This window comes from Heterodontus francisci, unplaced genomic scaffold (assembly GCF_036365525.1).
Source record: "Heterodontus francisci isolate sHetFra1 unplaced genomic scaffold, sHetFra1.hap1 HAP1_SCAFFOLD_162, whole genome shotgun sequence".
In the NCBI taxonomy this organism is placed as follows: Eukaryota; Metazoa; Chordata; class Chondrichthyes; order Heterodontiformes; family Heterodontidae; genus Heterodontus; species Heterodontus francisci.
This window is the reverse complement of record NW_027140217.1, coordinates 3,733,913-3,742,284: the sequence shown is the minus strand read 5'-3', so window position 1 is coordinate 3,742,284 and position 8,372 is coordinate 3,733,913.

Below are 8,372 nucleotides of genomic sequence, written 5' to 3'. Positions count from 1 at the left end.
TGAAGAGTCTCAGGAACAATATTTCTGGTGTTGTTATGGATACACATTCTCAGGAACAATAGCCCTGGTGTTGATGTGGATGAACTTTCTCAGGAATAATAGCCCTGGTGTTGATGTGGATGAACAGTCTCAGGAACAATACCCCTGGTGTTGATGTGGATGAACTGTCTCAGGAACAATAGCCCTGGTTTTGATGGGAATGAACATTCTCAGGAAAAATAGCCCTGGTGTTGATGTGGATGAACAGTCTCAGGAACAATAGCCCTGGTCTTGATGTGGATGAACAGTCTCATGAGCAATATTCCTGGTGTTGATGTGTATGAACAGTCTCAGGAACAATAGCTCTGGTGTTGATATGTATGAACAGTCTCAGGAACAATAGCCCTGCTGTTGATGGGAATGAACAGTCTCAGGCACAATAGCCCTGGTGTTGATGTGGATGAACAGTCTCAGGGACAATAGTCCTGGTGTTGATGTGTATGAACAGTCTCAGGAACAATCGCCCTGGTGTTGATGTGGATGAAAAGTGTCAGGAATAATAGCACTGGTTTTGATGTGGATGAACATTATTAGGAACAACATCCCTGGTGTTGATGTGGATGAACAGTCTCAGGAACGGTAATCCTGGTGTTGTTGTGGATGAACAGTCTCAGGATCAATAGCCCTGGTGTAGATGTTGATGAACAGTCTCAGGAAAAATAGCCCTGGTTTGATGTGGGTGAACAGGCTCAGGAACAATAGCCCTGGTGTTGATGTTGATGAACAGTCTCAGGAACAATAGCCCTGGTGTTGATGTGGGTGAGCAGTCTCAGGAACAATAGCTCTGGTGTTGATGTGGATGAAGAGTCTCAGGAACAATAGCTTTGGTGTTGATGTGCATAAACATTCTCAGTAACAATACCCCTGGTGTTGATGTGGATGAAAATTCTCAGGAACAATAGCCCTGTTGTTGATGTGGATCAACGGTCTCAGGAACAAAAGCCCTGGTGTTGATGTGGATGAACAGTCTCAGGAACAATACCCCTGGTGTTGATGTGGATGAACTGTCTCAGGAACAATAGCCCTGGTTTTGATGGGAATGAACATTCTCAGGAAAAATAGCCCTGGTGTTGATGTGGATGAACAGTCTCAGGAACAATAGCCCTGGTCTTGATGTGGATGAACAGTCTCATGAGCAATATTCCTGGTGTTGCTGTTGATGATCAGTCTCAGGAACAATAGCTCTGGTGTTGATATGTATGAACAGTCTCAGGAACAATAGCCCTGCTGTTGATGGGAATGAACAGTCTCAGGCACAATAGCCCTGGTGTTGATGTGGATGAACAGTCTCAGGGACAATAGTCCTGGTGTTGATGTGTATGAACAGTCTCAGGAACAATCGCCCTGGTGTTGATGTGGATGAAAAGTGTCAGGAATAATAGCACTGGTTTTGATGTGGATGAACATTATTAGGAACAACATCCCTGGTGTTGATGTGGATGAACAGTCTCAGGAACGGTAATCCTGGTGTTGTTGTGGATGAACAGTCTCAGGATCAATAGCCCTGGTGTAGATGTTGATGAACAGTCTCAGGAAAAATAGCCCTGGTTTGATGTGGGTGAACAGGCTCAGGAACAATAGCCCTGGTGTTGATGTTGATGAACAGTCTCAGGAACAATAGCCCTGGTGTTGATGTGGGTGAACAGTCTCAGGAACAATAGCTCTGGTGTTGATGTGGATGAAGAGTCTCAGGAACAATAGCTTTGGTGTTGATGTGCATAAACATTCTCAGTAACAATACCCCTGGTGTTGATGTGGATGAAAATTCTCAGGAACAATAGCCCTGTTGTTGATGTGGATCAACGGTCTCAGGAACAAAAGCCCTGGTGTTGATGTGGATGAACAGTTTCAGGAGCAAAAGCCCTGATGTTGATGTGGATGAACATTCTCATGAACAATAGCCCTGGTGTTGAAGTGGATGAACAGTCTCAGGATGAATAGCCCTGGTGTTGAATAGGGTGAATAGTCTCAGGAAAAATAGCCCTGGTGTTGATGTGGATGAACCGTCTCAGGAACAATAGGCCTGGTGGTCACGTGGATGAACAGTCTCAGGAACAATAGCCCTGGTGTTGATGTGGATGAACATTCTCAGGAACAATAGCCCTGGTTTTGTTGGTAATGAACATTCTCAGGAACAATAGCCCAGGTGTTGATTGGATGAACAGTCTCAGGAACAACAGCCCTGTTGTTGATGTGCATGAACAGTTTCAGGAACAATAGTCCTGGTGTTGATGTGGATGAACAGTCTCAGGAACAATAGCCATGATGTTGATATGGATGAACAGTCTCAGGAACAATAGCCCTGGTGTTGATGTGGATGAACAGTCTCAGGAGCAATAGCTCTGGTGTTGATGTGGTCGAACATTCTCAGGAACAATAGCCCTGGTGTTGATGTGGATGAAGTTTCTCAGGAAGAATAGCATTGGTGTTGATGTGGATAAACATTCTCAGGAACAATAGCCCTGGTGTAGATGTGGATGAAGAGTCTCAGGAACAATATTTCTGGTGTTGTTATGGATACACATTCTCAGGAACAATAGCCCTGGTTTTGATGTGGATGAACTTTCTCAGGAATAATAGCCCTGGTGTTGATGTGGATGAACAGTCTCAGGAACAATACCCCTGGTGTTGATGTGGATGAACTGTCTCAGGAACAATAGCCCTGGTTTTGATGGGAATGAACATTCTCAGGAAAAATAGCCCTGGTGTTGATGTGGATGAACAGTCTCAGGAACAATAGCCCTGGTCTTGATGTGGATGAACAGTCTCATGAGCAATATTCCTGGTGTTGCTGTTGATGATCAGTCTCAGGAACAATAGCTCTGGTGTTGATATGTATGAACAGTCTCAGGAACAATAGCCCTGCTGTTGATGGGAATGAACAGTCTCAGGCACAATAGCCCTGGTGTTGATGTGGATGAACAGTCTCAGGGACAATAGTCCTGGTGTTGATGTGTATGAACAGTCTCAGGAACAATCGCCCTGGTGTTGATGTGGATGAAAAGTGTCAGGAATAATAGCACTGGTTTTGATGTGGATGAACATTATTAGGAACAACATCCCTGGTGTTGATGTGGATGAACAGTCTCAGGAACGGTAATCCTGGTGTTGTTGTGGATGAACAGTCTCAGGATCAATAGCCCTGGTGTAGATGTTGATGAACAGTCTCAGGAAAAATAGCCCTGGTTTGATGTGGGTGAACAGTCTCAGGAACAATAGCCCTGGTGTTGATGTGGATGAACATTCTCAGGAACAATAGCATTAGCTTTGATTGGATTTAACATTCTTAGGAACAATAGCCCTTGTGTTGATGTTAAAGAACAGTCTCAGTGACAATAGCCCTGGTGTAGATGTGGATGAACTTTCTCAGGAACAATAGCCCTGGTGTTGATGTAGATGAGCATTTTCAGGAACAATAGCCATGGCGTTGATGTGGATGAACATTTTCAGGAACGAGAGGCCTCGTGTTGATGTGGATGAACAGTGTCAGGATCAATAGCCCTGGTGTTGAAGTGGATGAACAGTCTCAGGATCAATAGCCCTGGTGTTGAATAGGGTGAATAGTCTCAGGAAAAATATCCCTGGAGTTGATGTGGATGAACAGTCTCCGGAACAATAGGCCTGGTGTTGATGTGGATGAACATTCTCAGGAACAATAGCCCTGGTTTTGATGGTAATGAACATTCTCAGTAACAATAGCCCTGTTGTTGATTGGATGAACAGTCTCAGGAACAACAGCCCTGTTGTTGATGTGGAGGAACAGTTTCAGGAACAATAGTCCTGGTGTTGATGTGGATGAACAGTCTCAGGAACAATAGCCCTGGTGTTGAAGTGGATGAACATTCTCAGGGAAAATAGCCCTAGTTTTGATGGGATTTAATATTCTTAGGAACAATAGCCCTTGTGTTGATGTTAAAGAACAGTCTCAGTGACAATAGCCCTGGTGTTGATGTGAATGAACTTTCTCAGGAACAATAGCCCTGGTGTTGATGTGGATGAGCATTTTCAGGAACAATAGCCATGGCGTTGATGTGGATGAACATTTTCAGGAACGATAGGCCTCGTGTTGATGTGGGTGAACAGTCTCAGGAACAATAGCAATGGTGTTGATGTGGATGAAGATTTTCAGGAACAATAGCCATGGTGGTGATGTGGATGAACAGTCTCAGGAACGATAGGCCTCGTGTTGATGTGGATGATCATTCTCAGGAACAATAGCCCTGGTGTTGATGACGCTATGGAGTCTTAGGAAAAATAGCGTTGGTGTTGATCTGGATAAACATTCTCAGGAACAATAGCCCTGGTGTAGATGTGGATGAACATTCTCAGGAACAGTCGCCCTGGTGTTGATGTGGCTGAACAATTTCAGGAACAGTAGCCCTGGTGTTGATGTGGATGAACATTTTCAGGAACAATAGCCATGGTGGTGATGTGGATGAACAGTCTCAGGAGCTATAGCCCTGCTGTTGATGTGGATCAACAGTCTCAGGAACGATAGTCCTGGTGTTGATGTGGATGATCAATCTCAGGAACAATAGCCCTGGTGTTGATGTGGATGAACAGTCTCAGGAACATTAGCCCTGATGTTGATGTGGATGAGCAGTCTCAGGAACAATAGCCCTGGTGTTGATGAGGGTGAACCTGTCTCAGGAACAATAGCCCTGGTGTTGATGTAAATGAACAGTCTCAGGAATAATGGCCCTGGTGTTGATGTGGATGAACATTCTAAGGAACAATAGCCCTAGTGTTGATGCGAATGAAAAGTCTCAGGAACAATAGACCTGATTTTGATGTGGATGAACAGTCTCAGGAACGATAGTCCAGGTGTTGATGTGGACGAACATTCTCAGGAACAATAGCCCTGGTGTTGATGACGCTATGGAGTCTCAGAAAAAATGGCTTTGGTTTTGATCTGGATAAAAATGTTCAGAAACAATAGCCCTGGTGTTGATGTGGATGAACATTCTCAGGAACAGTAGCCCTGGTGTTGATGTGGATGAACAATTTCAGGAACAATAGCCCTGGTTTTGATGTGGATGAACAATTTCAGCAACAATAGCCCTGTTGTTGATGAGGATGAACAGTCTCAGGAACAATGTTCCTGGTGTTGATGTGGATGAAATTTCACAGGAACAATAGACCTGGAGTTGATATGGATTAACAGTCGCAGGAACAAGAGCCCTGGTGTTGATGTGGATGAGCAGTCTCAGGAACAATAGCCCGAGTGTTGATGCGAATGAACAGTCTCAGGAACAATAGACCTGATTTTGATGTGGATGAACAGTCTCAGGAACAATAGTCCTGGTGTTGATGTGGACGAACATTCTCAGGAACAATGGCCCTGGTGTTGATGACGCTATGGAGTCTCAGAAAAAATAGCTTTGGTTTTGATCTGGATAAAAATGTTCAGGAACAATAGCCCTGGTGTTGATGTGGATGAACATTCTCAGGAACAGTAGCCCTGGTGTTGATGTGGATGAACAATTTCAGGAACAATAGCCCTGGTTTTGATGTGGATGAACAATTTCAGCAACAATAGCCCTGTTGTTGATGAGGATGAACAGTCTCAGGAACAATGGTCCTGGTGTTGATGTGGATGAAATTTCTCAAGAACAATAGACCTGGAGTTGATATGGATTAACAGTCGCAGGAACAAGAGCCCTGGTGTTGATGTGGATGAGCAGTCTCAGGAACAATAGTACTGGTGTTGATGTGGATGAACAGTCTCAGGCACAATAGCCCTTGCTTTGATGGGAATGAACATTCTCAGGAACAATAGCCCTGGTGTTGTTGCGGATGAAACTTCTCAGAAACAATAGCCCTGGTGTTGATGTGGATGAACAGACTCTGGAGCAATAGTCCTGGTGTTGATGTGGTTGAACAGTCTCAGTAACTATAGCTCTGTTGTTGATCTGGATTAACAGTCTCAGGAACAATAGCCCTGGTGTTGATGGGAATGAACTGTCTCAGGAAAAAAAGCCCTGGTGTTGATGTGGATGAACAGTCTCTGTAGCAATAGTCCTGTTGTTGATGTGGATGAACAGTATCTTCAGCAAAAGTCCTGGTGTTGATGTGGATTAACAGTCACAGGAACAATAGCCCTCGTGTTGATGTGGGTGAACAGTCTCAGGAGCAATAGCCCTGGTTTTGATGCGAATGAACATTCTCAGGTACAATAGCCCTTGTGTTGAGGTGGAAGAATAGTCTCAGGAACAATAGCCCTTCTGTTGATGCGGATGAACATTTTCAGGAACAATAGCCCTGGTGTAGATGTGGATGAACAATCTCAGAAACGATGGGCCTGATGTTGATGTGGGTGAACAGTCTCAGGAACAATAGCCCTGGTGTTGATGTGGATGAACAGTCGAAGGAATATTCGCCCTGATATTGATGTGGATAAACAGTCTCAGGAACAATTGCCCTGGTGTTGATGTGGGGAACAGTCTCAGGAACAATAGCCCTGGTGTTGATGTGGATGAACAATCTAAGGAGCAATAGTCCTGGTGTTGATGGGAAAGAACAGTCTCAGGAACAATAGCCCTGGTGTTCATGTGGATGAACAGTCTCAGGAACAATCGTCCACGAGATGATGTGGACGAACATTCTCAGGAACAGTAGTCGTGGTGTTGATGTGGATGAAGAGCATCAGGAACAATAGCTTTGGTGTTGATGTGGATAAACATTCTCAGGAACAATAGTCCTGGTGTTGATGTTGACGAACATTCTCAGGAACAGTAACCCTGGTGTTGATGTGGATGAAGAGTCTCAGGAACAATAGCTTTGGTGTTGATGTGGATAAACATTCTCAGGATCAACAGCCCTGGTGTTGATGTGGATGAACAGTCCCAGGAAGAATAGCCCTGGTGTTGATGTGGATGAACTTTCTCAGGAACAATAGCCCTGGTGTTGATGTGGATGAACAGTCTCAGGAACTATAGCTCTGGTGTTGATGTGGATGAACAGTCTCAGGAACAATAGCCCTGGTTTTGATGGGAATGAACATTCTCAGGAACAATAGCCCTGGTGTTGATGTGGATGAACAGTCTCAGGAACAATAGCCCTGGTGTGGATGTGGATTAACAGTCTCAGGAACAATAGCCATGGTGTTGATGTGGATGAACAGTGTCAGGAATAATAGCACTGGTTTTGATGGGAATGAACATTCTCAGGAACAGTAGCCCTGGTGTTGATGTGGATGAACTGTCTCAGGAACAAAAGCACGAGTGTTCATGTGGATGAACATTCTCAGGAAAAATAGCCCTGGTGTTGGTGTGGATGAACAGTCTCAGGAACGATAATCCTGGTGTTGATGTGGATCAACAGTCTCAGGAACGATAGTCCTGGTGTTGATGTGGATGATCAATCTCAGGAACAATAGCCTTGGTGTTGATGTGGATGAACAGTCTCAGGAACATTAGCCCTGATGTTGATGTGGATGAGCAGTCTCAGGAACAATAGCCCTGGTGTTGATGAGGGTGAACCTGTCTCAGGAACAATAGCCCTGGTGTTGATGTAAATGAACAGTCTCAGGAATAATGGCTCTGGTGTTGATATGCAAGAACAGTCTCATGAACAATAGCCCTGGTGTTGATGTGGATGAACATTCTAAGGAACAATAGCCCTAGTGTTGATGCGAATGAACAGTCTCAGGAACAATAGGCCTGATTTTGATGTGGATGAACAGTCTCTGGAACAATAGCCCTGGTGTTGATGACGCTATGGAGTCTCAGAAAAAATAGCTTTGGTTTTGATCTGGATAAAAATTCTCAGGAACAATAGCCCTGGTGTTGATGTGGATGAACATTCTCAGGAACAGTAGCCCTGGTGTTGATGTGGATGAACAATTTCAGGAACAATGGTCCTGGTGTTGATGTGGATGAAATTTCTCAGGAACAATAGACCTGGAGTTGATATGGATTAACAGTCGCAGGAACAAGAGCCCTGGTGTTGATGTGGATGAGCAGTCTCAGGAACAATAGTACTGGTGTTGATGTGGATGAACAGTCTCAGGAACAATAGCCCTGGTGTTGATGATTATGAACAGTCTCAGGAACAATAGCCCTTGTTTTGATGGGAATGAACATGCTCAGGAACAATAGCCCTGGTGTTGTTGCGGATGAACCTTCTCAGAAACAATAGCCCTGGTGTTGATGTGGATGAACAGTCTTTGGAGCAATAGCCCTAGTGTTGATGGGAATGAACAGACTCTGGAGCAATAGTCCTGGTGTTGATGTGGATGAACAGTCTCAGGAACAATAGCTCTGTTGTTAATCTGGTTTAACAGTCTCAGGAACAATGGCCCTGGTGTTGATGGGAATAAACCTTCTCAGGAA